This window comes from Oryctolagus cuniculus, chromosome 10 (genome assembly GCF_964237555.1).
Source record: "Oryctolagus cuniculus chromosome 10, mOryCun1.1, whole genome shotgun sequence".
NCBI classification, from domain to species: Eukaryota; Metazoa; Chordata; class Mammalia; order Lagomorpha; family Leporidae; genus Oryctolagus; species Oryctolagus cuniculus.
Genome location: NC_091441.1, coordinates 18,723,780 through 18,741,923, shown reverse-complemented (window position 1 = coordinate 18,741,923; position 18,144 = coordinate 18,723,780). Strand labels below are relative to the sequence as shown.

General features: G+C 44.3%; 1 pseudogene; it reads left to right on the top strand.

Annotated features, from left to right (window-relative positions):
* The first annotated feature begins 13,008 nt into the window (after window positions 1-13,008).
* LOC103349407 (mitochondrial fission factor pseudogene) lies at window positions 13,009-13,695 on the top strand (annotated as a pseudogene).
* Window positions 13,696-18,144: the final 4,449 nt, after the last annotated feature.

The following is an 18,144-nucleotide window of genomic DNA, read 5'->3' as shown; positions in this document are numbered from 1 at the left end:
TCTTTAGCTGTAGGATTGAAAGTTCTGTATATATCTGTTAGATCCATTTGGGCTATAGTGTCGTTTAAATCTACTGTATCCTTGTTGATCTTCTGTCCTATTGATCTGTCTATTTCTGAGAGTGGAGTATTGAAGTCCCCAAGTACTATTGTATTGGGGTCTAAGTCTCCCTTTAAGTCCGTTAACAAATCTTTTAGATAAACCGGTGCCCTGTAGTTAGGTGCATATACATTGATAATTGTTATATCTTCCTGTTGAATTGATCCCTTAATCATTATGTAGTGTCCCTCTTTGTCTCTCTTAATGGTTTTTGTGGTAAAGTTTATGGTGTCTGATATTAAGATGGCTACGCCTGCTCTTTTTTCATTTCTGTTGGCATGGTATATCTTTTTCCAGCCTTTCACTTTCAGTCTGTATGGATCTTTGTTGGAAAGATGTGTTTCTTGTAAGCAGCAAATAGATGGGTTTTGTTTTTTAACCCAATCAGCCAAACGGTGTCTTTTAACTGGACAGTTCAGGCCATTCACGTTCAATGTGACTAATGATAAGTGGTAACTTTGCCCTGCCATTTGCCAAAGATAAGTTCTAATATATGCTTTGAATTCCCTGTGATCTTTAGCTGTGAGCTTTCCTTCCTTGGTTTCCTTCCTTTACCTTCTTTCATATTGATGACCGTGTTTCTTTGTTTCTGTGTGTAACACATCTTTAAGCATCTTTTGCAGGGCTGGACGAGTGGCAACAAATTCTTTCAATTTCTGTTTGTTATGAAAAGTCTTTATTTCACCTTCATTCACAAATGAGAGCTTGGCAGGATATAATATTCTGGGCTGGCAGTTGTTCTCTCTTAGTACCTGGGCTATATCTTGCCATTCCCTCCTAGCTTGTAGAGTTTCTGATGAGAAGTCAGCTGTGAGTCTGATTGGAGATCCTCTGAGAGTAATCTGACGTTTCTCTCTTGCACATTTTAGCATCTTTTCTTTATGTTTCACTGTGGAGAGTTTAATTACAACGTGCCGTGGTGAGGGTCTCTTTTGGTCGTGTTTATTAGGGGTTCTGTGAGCTTCCTGTACTAGGATTTCTCTGTCCTTCTCCAAACCTGGGAAATTTTCTGCTAATATCTCACTAAAAAGGCCTTCTAATCCTTTCTCCCTCTCCATGCCTTCAGGAACTCCTAGAACCCGAATGTTGGGTTTTTTAATAGTATCCTGAAGATTCCCGACAATATGTTTTAGATTCCTAATTTCCTCTTCTTTTCTTTGGTCTGACTGTATCCTTTCCTGTTCTCTGTCTTCTAAGTCCGATATTCTCTCTTCTGCTTCTCCCATTCTGTTTGTAAGGCTCTCTATTGTGTTTTTCATTTGATCTATTGAATTCTTCACTTCAGTCACTATCCCAGTTTCCTGTTGTACTAGTTGTTTCGTTTCATTTTGATTCCTCCTTAATATTTCATTTTCACGAGAGAGATTTTCTATCTTGTCCATTAAGGATTTCTGTAGTTCAAGAATTTGTTTTTGAGAACTTCTTAATGTTCTTATCAATTTTTTGAGATCTGCTTCTTGCATTTCTTCTATGTCATCATCCTCATAATCTTGAATTGGGGTGTCTTTTTCATTTGAGGGCTTCATGGTGACTTCCTTGTTTTTATTACCTTGGTTTTTGCGTTTGTTATTTGTCATATTGGAGATATTTGGTTTCTTCACTGTGGTGCTTTTTCTTGTTATACTACGACTCTAGATTAAGTGGACTATCTGTTTTTGAGGGAGCCTTAGGGCTTGAGATGGGTGTGGCCTGAGAGCTCTGTTTGGTGTGCCTAAGGTGACACTCCCAGGTTAGGCGTGGTAAACCTCTCTCTCTCTCTCTTTTTTTTTTTTGATTCAACAGGGAAGTTATTCTGCACAGCTGAACAAAGTTGGAGGTAGTTAGCAGGCGAATGATATACCCACAGGAGCCAGAGATCAGAAGCTCTTTCCCAAGGACCACACAGGGAATCTGTTCGGCCCTTAGAGTGGGCTCAAATTCTCCTTCAGTCTCCCACTGGGTTGCCAAAGTTACGGAATTGTAGCGTCTCTGGAGAGTGCTCACGTGAATTCCGTGAGTTCTCTCCCCCACCGTCTCTTTTTTCACAGTCTCAGTTCAGTAGCACCATAAATTTACTAAGTCCTAATCTCCTGTTAATTCGCCCCACCCAGAGTCAGGTTTTACTGCTAGGCTCAGGGCCGGTGCAGACCTGAGGTCGCTCTGCTTATGACGTATGTCCAAGATGGCACCTGCTCTTTGTCTTGCTCGCCCTTGAGAGGTGAGCGGAGAGAGAGAAACCCGTGTCCATACCAGTCACCTTTTTTTTTTTCCCCCTCTCTCTCTTCCAGTTAGCTTGGTGAAGTCCCCCCCGCCCTGGGGGTCGTTCCCTCTAGTCTCCTCTCTCCGCTTGCCTGCCGGTGTCTCGGGTTATTGAGGTTCGGCTCACCTCGCGTTCCAGCGCTGGTGTGTTGAGTCTGCCGCTGATGTCCCGAACTGTGGGCTCCCACGCTCTCCACGCAGGTCTGCTCCCCTTCCAGCGCCGATGTCAAAATCCTCATCTTTAGAACAGCTGTTTTAGTTGGGCATTCAGCCCAAAACAATTTCATATTAGAGATCAAATGTGATCCTTCATAAATCAAAAGTGAAACTTGCCTTTTATTATTATTATCCATGTATCTATTTTTCCAAATGCATCCATGCATCTACTCCATAATTTAAAAAGAAAAACACTTCGCTGAGCACTTTCAGTGGGTCTTGGGGGGAAAAACAGAGATGCAAGACATGAGCTCCATCAGCAAAGCACAGGTGATAAAATATGGGTGGCGACAGGGACAAATCTCTACAGTGGCAATGGCAGACAGGCGGAGGCCTGTGCCAGGGGGTTAAGGATGGCCAGGCGGAAGGAAGGAGGTTTTGGCCAGAGGAAGACAGAAGGGAGGGAGGTGCAGGTGGATGGCCACTTGCCCGTGCATGTCACTTGTCGGTGAGGAAATCCCCTGCTGTTCACTTCTCCCTGGGAAGCACATATGTGCTCAGGGGGAATTCAAGGGGAAACCCACTTTACTCATTAGCACACAATTTAACATACGCTTTCTCCAGGAATAAGGTGTCCCGCCAGGTCACAGCTGAGATTCCTCAGCTGTCTTTTTGTCTGGGTGACACTTTCTGAATGGCCACAGGGACTTGGATTTGCGTGGGACTCAGAAAACCCAAGAGGAAGAATGTGAGCCCTATTCACTTATTCACATGAGTTAAAGGCTGGGGGACCCTGATGACAGCAAGCCTGGAGAAGGACAATGAAGCCCCCAAAGTTAAAAAAAAAAATGGCAGAGCCCCTGGAGTTTAAGAAAAAAAAAAGGCAGAGCTGGTGGGGCTGGCCAAGCTGAGCAGGAGGGAGGTGAAATCAGCGACATTGAGTCCACACAGAGTGGGGTTGAGCTGCCCTGCCCATTGGCACCCTGCCCTATCCCCTTCCCCCTCCCTTCCCCCTCCCCCTCCCCCTCCCCCCAGCCCAGGAGAACCTCTCTGCTCTAAGGTATGAAAGGCTTATCCTGCTGGGAACCTCCTCTGGGAAAGAGCTGAGACAGCAGGATGCCTAGGCCTGCCTACCAGAAGACCTTCCCCCAAGGTCCAGACCCAGATCAGAAAGGGACCCAGGGCTGGCAGAGTGACCCTCGCTGGCAACACGCCAGCCTTACCTCCCAGACACTGACACCCTTTAGGGGAGACTCCTCCGTTGCCTCCCGGCTCCTGGGGAAACACACGAAGACACAGAGACAGAGATGGCGTCTGTTGATTCCGTGGTCTCTGGAAGAGACTGCGCTAGGACCCAGAAGCCTGTGGGAAGTAATGGCATACACCTGTAAAATCCCCGGGGGGTTCCCAGAAGGCTAAAGCCCTAGAGAACAGAAAACAACAAATTAGTGTGGGGGTAGGGGGCAGGGCTTGGCATTATTTCTGCAGGTATGGGGGGGTGGTTCTCCATGTCTGGTGACACCTACAATCACATAGCATCCATCAAGCTGTGACTCCACAGTATTTTGCAATAGAGATGCAAATTTGTACTCATTTCAAAAATGAAACACAAAGTTTCAAAAGTGTTAGGAGAAGTGGGTGTTTAACCCCGTGGTTAAGATGCCAGTTAATGCAGCTGAATTCCATTATCAGAGTACCTGTGTTTGGTATCAGGCTCTGGGGGCCGGTATTGCAGTGCAGCAGGTTAAACTGCCTGCAATGACAGCGTTCTGGATGAGTGAAGGTTTGAGTCCTGGCTGCTCTACTGACAATCCAGCTCCCCACTAATGCATCCAGGAGCACATGAGCATTAGCATTAGGAGTGAATGATGACCCAAGTGCTTGGTCCCTGCCACTGATGTGGGAGACCCAGTTCCTGGCTTCTGCCTGGCCCAGCCCCAGCTGTGTGGCCATTTGGGGAGTTGGGGAGTGAACCAGTGGATGGAAGATTCTCTCTCTCTCTCTCTCTCTCTCTCTCTCTCTCTCTTTCTGTAGCACTGGCTTTCAAATGAATAAATCTTGGTGAAAAAAATAGATTTCACGCTCTGGCTTCCCATTCCAGCTTCCTGCCAAGGCAGACCCAGAGAAGCCGCCATGATGGCTCTTGGCTTTGGCTGGCCCAGCTCTGACTGTTGCAAGCATTTGGGAGGTGAAGCACAGTCTGGAAGCATTTGGGAGGTGAAGCAATGTCTAGGAGTTCTTTCCCTGTATCCTTCTTCTTCTCTAAACAAATTTTAGATAACTTTGCATAACGTGTCCAGGTTTTAGAATATGATTTTACTCTCCTTTGGAATAGAGGAATTTCACAAAAGTAGTTTGAACAACTTGACTTTCAGGGATCCAAGTATCCTATGGGTAGAACTTATTATTTTTAAATAATACATTTATTAAACAAATTAAAATAAGTTTTATGAAATGTCTAGCTTTCAGCATCTGCAAGGCTTATGTTGCTCTGAAGTACTGCACATAACCAGACATTCAGGTCAGTTGAATTGCTTGATTCCAAGGGGCCAGTTTCTTCTTGCAAATTTGTTTTTTGCCTCTTGCAACATTTCTTGTGTTTTTTGTTGACCATGGCTGATGAAAACATCACTGATTTGATAAGGAATCATTAGGCCGACATCATTTGCAAGCACAATGTCATCGTAAGCATCATCCAAATTTTGGAACTGTTTCTTTGCTACTTCTATTTCTTCCTTTAATTTTGTGATTCTGCTCATATCTGTGCACATTTGTTGATCCTTTGTGTATCTTCACAATTAACACTGATGTCTTCTGCAGCTGCCATCTTCCTGTGGGTAGAGTTTAATATAATGTAGGGTATGGAAGGTGGGAAAGATGGAAGGCTGGAGATGCGGGTGCGCAGATCAGCCAAGGAAGTTGGGCTGCCCTCCCCTTTCAGAGTCAACCTTCATGGAGTCCCTCTTCTTCCCCTTCTCAAATCTCCGGGTGTCCTCTGCTCACCCTCTCCGTTCTATTGCAGCCGCTGCCCCTCACCTCACTAACACCAAGTTTCTTCAAACTTCTTCTCCCTTCACCTGTCAAAATTAACCTGTGTCCTCAACCAGAAAAGTGGCTGCATCTTTAAATCGTACTTAAAGTGTTAATACAAATATGTGCATCTGTGTTTTTTGTAGTGGTGTCTGAGTCAATTCCTTAACTCAAAGACTTATTCTTGGCAGAGGCATTCCAAGTATCTCCAGGCATGAAGTCTACCTGTTCACCCTCACCTTGGACATAGCCCCATTATAAGTTTAATGTATGACATTCTTTGTTAATAATTTGTGTCTTCATCTTGTTCCTGAAACTAAGTCTTCAACTGTAGTGTATAGATCAGATCCTGGAGCTCAGAGCCAGACAGACCGAAGTTCAGATCTTGACCTCCGTGCTTTCTAGAGCTTCCATTTCTAGACCTGCAGAGAGCAGTAACTGCACTTTCTTGGGCTCCAGTGGACACAGCGGTGAAACGCCTGGTATTAACTGATAGCAAGTGGTCTTGTGTCTCTGCCAGACAGCCTTGTTGACAGAGAAAGGAGAAAGGGCTGGGGATGGGAGTACTTCTGTTCTGCCCCTGGCTTGCTGGGTGTGTGAAACTGCTCTGCTACCTTTCAAATAAATAGATCAATCCTAAAAAAATTCACTTGCCTGCTCACATCTGGAGTTTGACACAAGATAATGTCTTTCTTGAAATTTATGGGATGCTAGTGGCACCCAGAAATCTTGGAAAGGCAATAAATGTTGGGCTGGTATTGTCTGCCACCCATTCCCAGCCCAGCACCCAGCCACCCTCCCCAAAGCAGGAATTAAACAAACTCTAGCAGTCTATTGTATCTAAGCTACTTAAAGGAGAGTTGTCTTTAGTTTTACAGGGCCTTAGTCAATACTGAGGTATTGTCTCAAAATTAGTTTTGAGGGGCCGGCTCTGTTGTGCAGCAGATTAATGCCCTGGCTTGAAGCACTGGCATCCCATATGGGTGCCGGTTCAAGACCCGGCTGCTCCACTTCCGATCCAGCTCTCTGCTATGGCCTGGAAAGGCAGTGGAAGATAGCCCGAGTCCTTGGGCCCCTGCACCCATATGGGAGATCCAGAAGAAGCTCCTGGCTCCTGGCTTTGGATCGGCGCAGCTCCAGCCGATGTGGCCAATTGGGGAGTGAATCATTGGATGGAGGACCTCTCTCTCTCCCTCTCTCTGCCTCTCCTCTCTGTAACTCTGACTTTCAAATAAATAAATAAATCTTTAAAAAAATTACTTTTGATTAAATAAGATGGTTTAATCTCATCGTAACTCAATCTTGTTTTTGTTTAAGTCAAAAGTGAATTTGCAAAGCAAAAGGTACATCTGTCCCTTGCTAAAATCATCCAGGCCAGAGAGACACAGGGAAAAACAGCAGGAACTGGGGCCGGGAAGGGGAGGCAAGGACACACTTGCTATATTTAGCTCTAACGAGGTGAACTTTACTGAATATTAGCAGCTGAATGTAAGCTTTAAACCTAATCTAGGGGGCAGTGCTGTGGCATACAAGATTCAGCTGCCACCTGAGACACTGGCATCCTACAAGGGTGCTAGTTAGAGTCCCGGCCACTCCACCTCTGAACCAGCTCTCCGTTAATGTGCCTGAGAAGGCATCAGAAGATGCCCAAGTACTTGGGCACCTGCCATGCATGTGGGAGACCTGGATGTAGTTCTGGCTCCTGGCTTTGGCCTGACCCAGCCCAGATCATTATAGCCACTTGGGGAATGAGCTCACAGATGGAAAATTCCTCTCTTTCTCTTTCTCTTTCTCTTTCTCTTTCTCTCTCTCTCTCTCTCTCTCTCTCTCCTGCCCCCTCAACTCAGCCTTTCTAATAAATAAATCTTTAAAAAAATCTAAAATTTAAACATAGTAATATAGTACTTGTAGTACTTTCAGAGGCCCAAGACAGCCGATAGAGGAGTACTATTTTGCTCTATTTTGTAATAATGTTGTTTATTTGTTAATGCTTTATTTACTTCTATTGTGTCTACAGAGTATCTTTCAGGGAATGCCATTTCAGATGCTGCAAACCTGAATTCACTCTAGGATTTTTATGTAATGAACATTTTTTTAAAAAATAATTTATTTGAGAATCAGATGGAGAGAGAAATGGCTCCTCTCTGCTGATTCACTCCTCATATGCCCACAACAGGTAGGAGGGCTGAAGCCAGGAGCAAGGAATGCAACCCGGGCTTCCCATGTGCGTGGCAGGAACCCGTTCTCTTGAGGCATAAGCCCTGCTTCCAGGGTCTGCATTAGCAGGAAGCTGGAGTCAGGAGCAGAGCTGGGACAAACCGAAGCACTGCCATATGGAATGTGAGCGTCGTAACTGCTGGGCTGAAAGCCCACCTGGGTGGAATGAACTTTTATTCTTTCTTTCAAAATTTCTATTTTGGGTCCAAAATCAGGGGGTTGGAAGGATCTTGAAAACCATGCACAGTTATACAGAAATCATGGTCTCCTAGAACAGTTTATTTTATCTTGCATACCTTTTGGCCAATTCCTAAGAATGGCATAGCTCCAAAATAATGGGAAATCTTTTTTAGTTTCAGTTTCTTCACCTGTGCAAGGAAGGACAGACGAGGTTAACCTCATTCATGCCAGTTCCGACAGTGGGTACTGCTCTCTGGAAGCAGTGTGCTGAGAGACGTTCGGAGAGTAGAGTTAGAGTAGGGCCATCTGACACCCATTTGCTCTTGGGATGTCCAAAAAGGCAGTTTGCTCTGTGAGGATGGGAACCTGTTTGCTTCGTTTCTCTTAACATCCTCAGATGGTGTCAGTAACTAGTGCTACAAACCAAAGAATGAGTACAACAGAAGACTGGAAGGGGCTAGGCGTGGTGGCATAGTCAGCTTAGCACCCTTTTTTTGCCAAGCATCCCATATCAGAGTGCCGGTTAGCATCCTGGCTACCTGCTTCCATTCCAGGTTCCTGCTAATGAGCCTGCGAATGCAGCAGATGACGATTCAAGTGTTTGGGGGTCCCTGCCGCCCACGTGGGAGACCTCAATGAAGTTCCAGGCTCCTGGCTTCTAGCTGGCCCAGCCCTACCTGTTGCAGCCATTAGGGATTGAACCAGCAGATGGAAGATCTTTTTCTCTTTGTCACACTGCAAACAAATAAATAAAATAAACCTTAAGGAAAAAAGAGAGCGATTTGAAAGGGCGTTTTCAGCACTAAACGTCTAAGGAAACCACAAGAAGCCATAGGCTTCAAGTTAGGACATGTTCTACCCCTGACAGAGTGAGTTTTCTCTGAAGGATCCCCAGAGACTCTGAACACAGAGACACTTCCCCTCACTGTGTATCACTGACTTCCCTTTTGCTAGCCTCAGAGTTACATTAGCTGAATTCTAATTAAAATATAACATTGTATGTAGCATTGTGAAACGTTAAGCTGGTAATAACAATTTTCAAATTTCTCCAAATAAAAACTCGGTAAATATTTTTTTTAACAAAAAGTGTGAAATGAAGTGTGGTGAGGGTCATATGGGGGTGGAGGGGTAGCAGGGGACTGGCTTGCTGATCTCACAAATTTGCCCAAGGCCTATCTTGCCCAAAATGCCCATCTTGGATTCAGGGATGCCCAGTGAATTGCACTCTCCGTGAGTCACAATGATCCGAGGTGGAGGTGAGTAGCTTTGCTTCCATATGTTATTGAATGGACTTACTTAGGCCTGGGATTCAACAGCCTTTTAAAAATACAGACCCTGTATAGCTACCTTCCAATCACTCAATGGACATTTCCATCACTCTGCCTAAAATTCCCACATGCCCATTTGAAATTGATCTCACCCCAGGCCCTAGGTAGCTGCTTATCTGCTTGCTGTCACATAGATTCATTTCACCAGTCCCATAATGACATATAAATGGAAACAAGCAGTGCACGGTACTTTTGAGACTCAGGATGTTGTTCCGTGCATCAGTAGTTCATCCCTTTCAAATGCTGTGTATCGTTTCATCATGGCTTCCATTCAAGGGGAAAAAGTATGCTTTTGTTCATTATCATCTAAGTAATCATTTCTAGTTGCTTTGCTTGATTTTGAATATGGAATCATTGTTTTAGGTAAACATGATAATTGAAAAAGTATGGAAAGTATAGAGATGATAAAGACAACCTGTAATTCAAGTATGTATGGTGGCCACTGTAAATACTCTAGTGTTTATTCTTTCCACTGTCTTCCTTGTGTGCGTGCCTATATGTGTGTACACCTACACAAACACACAGGGTTGGTAATGAAATTACAATATTACCTCTGTCACACTACCTTTGATTTTCACTGAACAATTTGCTAATCGTCAATGAATATAAAGTTGTAATAGTCCATTGTATATATGAGTCATATATACTTATTTGAATGACTTCTTTTTTGGTGAACACTTGGTTGTTCTCAAATTTTTTGCCCCTCAAACTAGGTCTATTCTGCCCCCTATATCTCTTGGTTCATATGTAAATAAACTTCCAGTGCCAGGATTCCCCGGATACTGTTAGCATGTGAAACCTATTGCATAAATGTTTTCCTGAGAGCTTATATCTAATTTTACTCCCAACAATGCTTGTGTGCTCATTTTTAACGTCTTATTTAGGTTTGGGCAATATTTAAAATACAGTAACTTAAAAGACAAAACAAAAAAAAATCCCTCATTATTGAGGGTCTCATAGTGCTTGTATTTTTAAATCAAACGATCTTCCGGTCATGTCTAAGAGATGAATAGGAGGCTGGATACCTTTTTTCCAGCTCTAGTGTTGCACACAAGTGTTTTAAACGTTCCCCATTGCCACTAGACTGCCACTAGAGGGCAGATATGCTGTGGAAACATAATCCTAAATTGAGCCACTCCTGAGTGACAGGGCAACAAACCCAATCCAAAGCGGTCATTAGCACCCTCAGATCACCATTAGTACATTCTGTGGTTGTCTTGTCTGGAGATGTTTATTTTACTGCAAAAGAAATTTTGAAATCTGCACAGACTTTTCATAATGCATATTTTCCATGACATTTTTAAAAATCCATTATACACAAGAACATAAGTTACCCTCACTGGAATGGGTGTAAAAGTGGGAAGAGGGGCCGTCATTGTGGTCTAGACAGCATCCCATTCAGGCGCTGGTTGGAGTCTCGGCTGCTCCACTTCTGAACCAGCTCCCTGATAGTGCACCTGGGAAAGAAGTGGAGGATACACCCGTGTGGGAGACCCAGAAGAAGCTGCTGGCTCCTGGCTTCAGTCTGGGCCATCCTTGGCCTTTGGGGTCATTTGGAGAGTGCGCCAGTGGATGGAAGATCTCTTTCTCTGTCTCTCTCTCCTCTCTCTGTAAATGTGCCTTTAAAAAAAAATAAAATAAGTGAAAAAAAAAACTAGAAAAAAAAGAATTCAAAGGTGGTTCACTGCACAAACAGCGATGGAGCCACTTCCATGGGGTTGTTGTAGGTGCAGGGAAGGAATCGTCTCCATCCTGTTGCTTACATGCTAGTGCAGAATACAGACAGAAATAGTTGATCAAATTTATCTTGGGGAGTGATCCTGTGCAAGGAAGAAGAATCAAACAGAGCAGTACAAGGACGAGGATGTAGAGGGCTACTCTGGGTAGAGTGGGATAGAGTGCAGCATTGCATGAGGAGGGGAGGGAGCTCCAGAAAGTGCAAAGAAGCACATTCCTGCAGAGGCCTAGGGGCTGGATGTTTCTGGCAAGTTCAAGAACAACGAAGCCGGAGTGGCTGGAGCTGAGAGAATGAGGAAGAAATCGCTGGGGAGGTAACCATAAGCAAGGATCTGCAAGGCTCCATTGGCCATGGCTGGAATGTTCCATGCTGTTCCTGTGGGAGGCCACAGGATGGTTGACAGTGAAGGAATGGCAAGATTCGATTTACGAGCCTGGTGATGTGACACAACAGGTTATGCCACCATTTGTAATGCCGGCATCCCCATATGGGCGCTGCCTTGAGTCCTGGCAGCTGCACTTCTGATCCAGCTCCCTGCTAATGTACCTAGGAAAGCAGTAGCAGGTTAGAAAGGAAAAGGATTAACTCAGTTCTGCATCTGGGTCCACGAAGGAATGGAGGAAAGGAACCAAGGGAGCCATTCCGTGGATGCTGAGTAAGAGGGAATATCTGTGGGGCCAGGCTGCAGCGGAGAGGAGCAGTGCAGGGTGGGAAGACCCTCTGGAGCTCGTGGCCTGAGCCTCCACATTTTGAACCAAAGATTTCAAAATGCATCATGATTCCTGTCCACCGGACTGTAAGGTGTATGTATGTAGGTAATCTTGGAAACAATGGCAACAGGACTGAATTGGAACCGGCCTTTGGCTATTATGGGCTTCTTGGAAGCATGTGGGTTGCAAGAAACCCTGGGGATGGACCTGATGCCATCGAGAGACAGCTGTGTGTGGCTTCCACGTAAGAGCCGAACTGTCTAGTGGTGAAAGAAGATGTCGAAATCATGCTCACTACCCTCCTGGGTTCTTGCCCTTGAGATGACTGAGATGACTGTCGTGGGAGGAGTCCTCGCCTGGCCACAGATCTCCAAGAAGCAGAAGCTTCCCTCGCAGCCGGAGCAGGTCCCTTTCTAGAGACAGGAGAGAAAGATCGCTGTCTCTGGAGAGCAATCACAAGCCGTCCTGATCCTTCTCTAGGTCAAATGAAAGGAAATAGAAAACCCATTCGCAAGAGAAGTGGAATACAAGAAATAACTTCATTTGACAGGAGTATGTACAGAAAATTCAAGTTTTGTTTGAGACATCATAGTTTGGTGCATTTTTAAGACGTTTTAGCTGCTCAAATTTGTCTCTTGGAACAGTGACACAACAAAAAGATGTTATTCTCTATGGCTTGCAATGAACCATATGAAGCATGAAATACCAAGAATTGTTACTTTACAATGTTCCCTTAAGCAAAATTGAATTTACTTTTAAGCTTTAGTCTTGCAAAGACTGATGATTTCTAAATCCTGCCCAGCTTAACAAAGTGTGAGGTTTTAATATTATAGAAACAGCACTGTCAAAAATTGGACTAAAATGTACTTTTTTCCATAGCTGGTGTAATGTAAGCCAGCAGGTTGAAATAAGAGCTGCAACATTAAAATACATTAGAGGTTTTTGGAAAAACCCAGCTAGTCTTATCCTGGGGAGAGGTTGTCTAGTTGGTCTAGAATCTGTTAAGTTTCAGGAAAGCTTACCTTTGCCTAGGTGATAGGTTCTTTATGTTGCAACACGGAGTACATAATGGGGCCCAAGGCTGGCTGCTCTGCTCCACCGATGCTTTGCCTGGGCATCTCAGTGGCTTGGCCAACGGCCTGTTAGAGCGCACGGGGAGCCAGCGCGCAGTGGCCCTCTCCAGGGACCTCCAGCGGACCCATGCACATGGCAGCAAGTTAAGGAGTTAATATGAAGCACAGAAGCGGACGGTGCCAAGTAGCAAGCCCTTGTTGGTACACATTTAGCATTTCCCTCTCCCACCACTGCTGAGATGGCAGAAATCAGTCGAATTCAGTGTGAGATGGAGTAACCTGAAGGTGTTTGTCAGCAAATGAGGGTCCCAGAAAAACTAAAAGTAGCATCACCAAATGCTGACCTGGAACAGGGCTTCCAAGGAGCTCCAAATGCTAGTGTGATAATGCAGGCTCCAGAAAGGATCATTGCAGCAGGAAATAACAAAGATGTTTCGTTGTCAAGACCAGCAGATCTTGACCTTATCCAGTCAACTCTCTTTAAACCTCTGGCACTAAAAACACCTCCCTGTGTACTTATGCTACGTGAAAAGCCACTCGATTTTCTGGATTTGGAAAGACCTCCTGCCACCCTGCAAAATGAAGAAATCTGTGCAGTTGGCAGGCTAAAAAGAGAACGCTCTATGAGTGAAAATGCCGTTCACCAAAATGGACAGAAATGATTCCACACCTGGTTTTGCTGCCGCCGCATCTAATCCCCATCATGACAGCATCAGGTATGGCATTGCACAGATAAAACAACCGTAGAACATCGGAAGACAAGAATGTTGGAGCTGCAGCTTCCTTAGATGACAGATTATCAAACTAAATAGATGTTTACAACTTCTAGAAGAGGAAAACAAAGCACGTGCTAAGAGAGAAACGGTCACGTAGTCAATTACTGCAGCATTCTGGCTCTTAATAGCTGGCTCTGGATTCACCGCTAGAGATGAATCAGCTCTCAAAATACTGCCTCAACAGCTGGAAATATAAAGGACTTGCAAACTTCTTTGTTTCTGTCTTTGCATTGTATGTCGTTTGATAGTCCAGGCCCTGAAAATGTATTTCTTCTAGAAAGTAGGTGGGAAGGACCTATACTTGTAGAAGTAAAGGTATATTCCGTTGCTGAGCCATACACACTTTTACACAGTTCTGCAGTAACATTCTCCCTTTGCCTGTTTTGTAAATATGCTCAAGTTGTTTTTTAGAAAGAATTGCCTTTTTTGCCTCATCCGTCTGCACCTAATTCTCAGAATGGGATGGAGAGTACACAGAGAATGGATTTAGAAAAGAATCTGTAAAAGAAAAACAGTACTCTTTTTGTCCTGTTTCTCAAACACTATTAAACAGTTTGTTAGACATTTTTGCATCCACATTCCAACATCAACACTTCTGAAGTTGCGGTTTGGTGTAAGATTTAAGAAAACCAAACCAATTTGTATTCCATGGTCAGTACTTCATGATTGACAGTACAGACTGAAGCAAGTTCTGTCAGTTCATTTATCTAATACGGTGCAGTGAGTACGTTCTTACTTTCATTTGAGTTTTGCAGAGGATTTTCTATAACTACAGAATAAGATAAAAATGTAGTGTATTTAATAAACTGAGAGAGAGAGAGAGAGACTACATAGCTATTTGTATAAAAGTTCTTATTGGGAAATTTGAGATTTCAAAAAGTACCAATGTCCTCCCAGTTTAAAGGTACATTGTAGAGCTGAACTTTGAGTCACTAGAAAAGATTATTTTTTTCATGCTCTCATTTGTAGTATGTTTTTGTGAGAATCCTTGGGATTAAAGTTTTGGCTAAAAATTGTTTAACTTGAAAGCTTACTTTTCCTTGCAAACTCAAATCTGTGAGCTTGGTACAAAGTCCGGGTATAAACATTGCTATTTGGAAGCCATGCTTATATTTTCTTGTAACATTTTTATTTTACATTTTATATTTATGTGTTTTATTATATATTAATGTATATGTTACATTATATATTTTATATATTATATTTCATATTTTCTTGTAAAATATTAGCATAACTGTGTAACAGTCAGTTGAGCCCACTGTTACATTGTTCTTACCCCTTGGAAAGCAGTTGGTTACACAATTCTTGCAAGAAACAACTGAGAGGCATTATGGATTAGTCTTGGCAGTGAGGGAGATTTTTGGTTTTCACCTAAGGGATTGCTAATAGTTACTAATTTTTTAGGAGTTGGAGCCAGTTCAGTTTCTGTGATAACTTAGTGACCAACATTTTATAGTAGCAAACCCGGTACACTGTAACCCAAAATAAATAGCCCTTCTAAAAGAAGGCTTTTATCTTCAGCATGAAATCTTAACACAAGTTTTTAAAAAATGGTTTCCATTTTATACTTTGAGGTGTTGCATGGAGATTCTAAACTGACCCATGACACTGTAACATTCACAAGAAGGCTCAGAGGTAGCAGTGCAGATTTGAACATGGAGGCACACATCATTTTCTTAGAAATTCGGAGGCTCTGTGACTTCACAACTTCTGTGCAGATTAAATCATCGTGCAAAGTCATGTGGCGTAGTTTCCTTAAATGAGCTCCTTCAAAATAGTCTTGGATGATGCTGTACTGACATGTTTAATATGAAAGATAAGTCATTGCATGCAGAGTTCAGTCTATAGGATAGTTTAAGATAAGAGATTCTAAACACAAGTCATTTCCAGGAGGTCTCGCTAACCTTTCACACAGACAAGCAGGGAGAACTGCTCTCAGGAAGGTTGAGGCTGAGCCTGGGCAGTTGTGTGGGTTCAGGGAAGAGACTTCAGATTGCCTGCTGGTTGACTGGGGGCTCTGGCTTCATTCTAGCCCTGACATTTCTGGTTAGCCTATGAAACCCGTTCCTGTTGCTAACAAGCCACGCTAGCCAAGAAGTTACGGAAGACACTTAAAAATGGGCTTTCCAGGGGGCATTATACTACTCAAGAGTCTTAAATTGGAAGTTTTTATGTATAAAGGACAACTGATTATGGATAGAATATGGCTGATAAGTAAATAAGTAACCTGAAATAAAGACCTCATTAGCAAGTTGCCCTACTCTCTCTCTCAGCCTCACCTTCTCTCTGTGTAACTCTGACTTTCAAGTAAATAAATAAATCTTTAAAAAAAGGGGGGGGGGCAGCACTGTGGCACAGAGGGTTAATGCCCTGGCCTGAAGGGACGGCATCCCATATGGGTGCCGGTTCTAATCCAGCAGAGTGGATTAGCAGATCTCTGTGTGTAAATCTGACTTTCAAATAAATAAAAGAATCTTTAAAAAAGAAAGTATTTACACAAAGCGAAATATACTGTTTGAGTACTCATCATCATTTAAAAAATCATCTATTATTTTTCACTTTATGTTTGTGTGGGAGCAAACTATTGAAATCTTTACTTAATGTATGCTAAACTGATCTTCTGTATATAAAGAGAATTGGAAATGAATCCTCATGTGAATGGAAGGGGAGAGGGAGTGGGAAAGGGGAGGGATGCGGGTGGGAGAGACGATATGGGGGGGAAGCCATTGTAATCCATAAGCCGTACTTTGGAAATTTATATTCATTAAATAAAAGTTAAAAAAAGAAAGTATTTAATACATATAGAGTTGCACACATACGACATTATGATTTCTTTTTATCCCAGTTAAGACATAAAGGAGAAGTGGAAGTAAGACACAGATCATTAGAACTTTGCAGCAAACTCTAGCAACTGTGTCTGTGGGACAAAGATTTTCACAGACAGAAACCTCAGGAGTCAAGTCTACAGTGTACTAAAGCCTCTGAGTTCCTTCACCTGTGGATTCCATCCCTCAATGCCTGCAGATACCCAGGGGGCAGGGAAGCTCTGGTCCCTGCTGTAGGAAAAAAGGAAGTCAGCATCCAGCACTGTGTCCAAGACTTAGAGCTTTGCTGCAGCTGAGTCATGAATTGAACACTGGCTACTTCGGCAGACCTTTCACTGGCTTTCAACACGGGGAGTAAACAAACCCTACCCTCCTCTGTCCACACACACACACACACACACACACACACCCTCCCCTGGTCCTTACTCATCGCTGGTTCAGCCAAGCGTTCCAGGGGAAAAGAAGCAGGCAGCAGTAACTAGGAGACAAAAGCAGAGCTTGGAGAATCGTGTGTACACATGCTCTCAGGTCCTCTAACACATCCCGTGCCCGTGATGCACACAGGCTGGGAAGCAAACCCTCTTCCTCCAGGAGAGGCCTTGCCTGGGCTGAATGGCTTAAAATACATGCTCAGGTGCAGCAGTGATTCCCACCAGGCCAGGGGATGCAGGCTGCAGGGTAGACAGCACTTCTGGACTCCAGCAGAGATGGGTAGGAATGCGTTCATTCTACATTCTGCATTGCTCCGGGGTCAGAGCAGAGAGCCCAGGGTTCTTACCAACAATTTCCACCCAGCCTACCTCACTAAGTCAGGCATTGCTCTGAGTATAGTTCTAAGTTCAGTCTCATTTTAAGTGTCTCAGATAGTTTTGGGGTGTGGCTTGATGTCAGAGAGGCTCCAAGAGATTTGGAGACAAATGAACCTCCTGGCATTGCCACTCACAGGGATGTGGTTTTAGGCAAGCTGCCCCAGTTCTAAGAGTAGCAGTCTTTTGCTGGGTAAAAACGTTACTTAGTCTCTGGTTTGCAAGGCAGCTGCACAGACAAAAGGATTCGGTGTCTACTCTGCACTTGTTGGAGACCTTTAGATGGCAGCCATCCTCCATAACTGGAGAGACTGAGGTAGCTCTGCTGCCCAATCGCTCTCACTCCCCAGGACCCTTCCACTGCAGGCTCACCCCCTTGGTCCACCCAGTCCCTGTGGAATAGCAGGCTTGAAGCTGGGCACAGGGGGCTTGAGGCCAGCAGCAGGGATCCCTCCTGCAGAGATGAAGTCTCCTGCAGAGCACTGAGACTTGACCTGCAGGCTGTAAGCAAGGAGATACAGATGCAGATACACAGTGTCTTTTCCACAGATAAAGTTGGTAAACAGACTTCTGGGCCTGGCCTCTGCAGAGCCCCTGCCTTAAAGAGCCAGGAATTAGCGAAACAAAGGGGAGCTGAGCCTGCTGATCTCTGGAAGACCTCTGCACAAGCATCAAGAAGAACCAGGGAGTTCTCCTTCCCTGGGGCACAGGAGGCCTGAGTCTGGTGAGGTCAGGACCAGAGCCCTCTCTCTGCCTGCAGCCAGGGTGAGAGTGAAGGTTCTGTGAACGTGTCCAGCTGCTGGACAGACTCTGGGCAAAAGGCCGCCCTCCCTCTGCCTGAGGCCCAGGAAGCACTGCCAGCTAAAGGCCTGCTTCCTGGACCCCAGGGCAAGGGATCAACATTGGCGCCCTCTCCTCAAAACGTTCAGGCCCACAGAAGCCTTCCAGGGAGGAGAAAGTCCTATGTC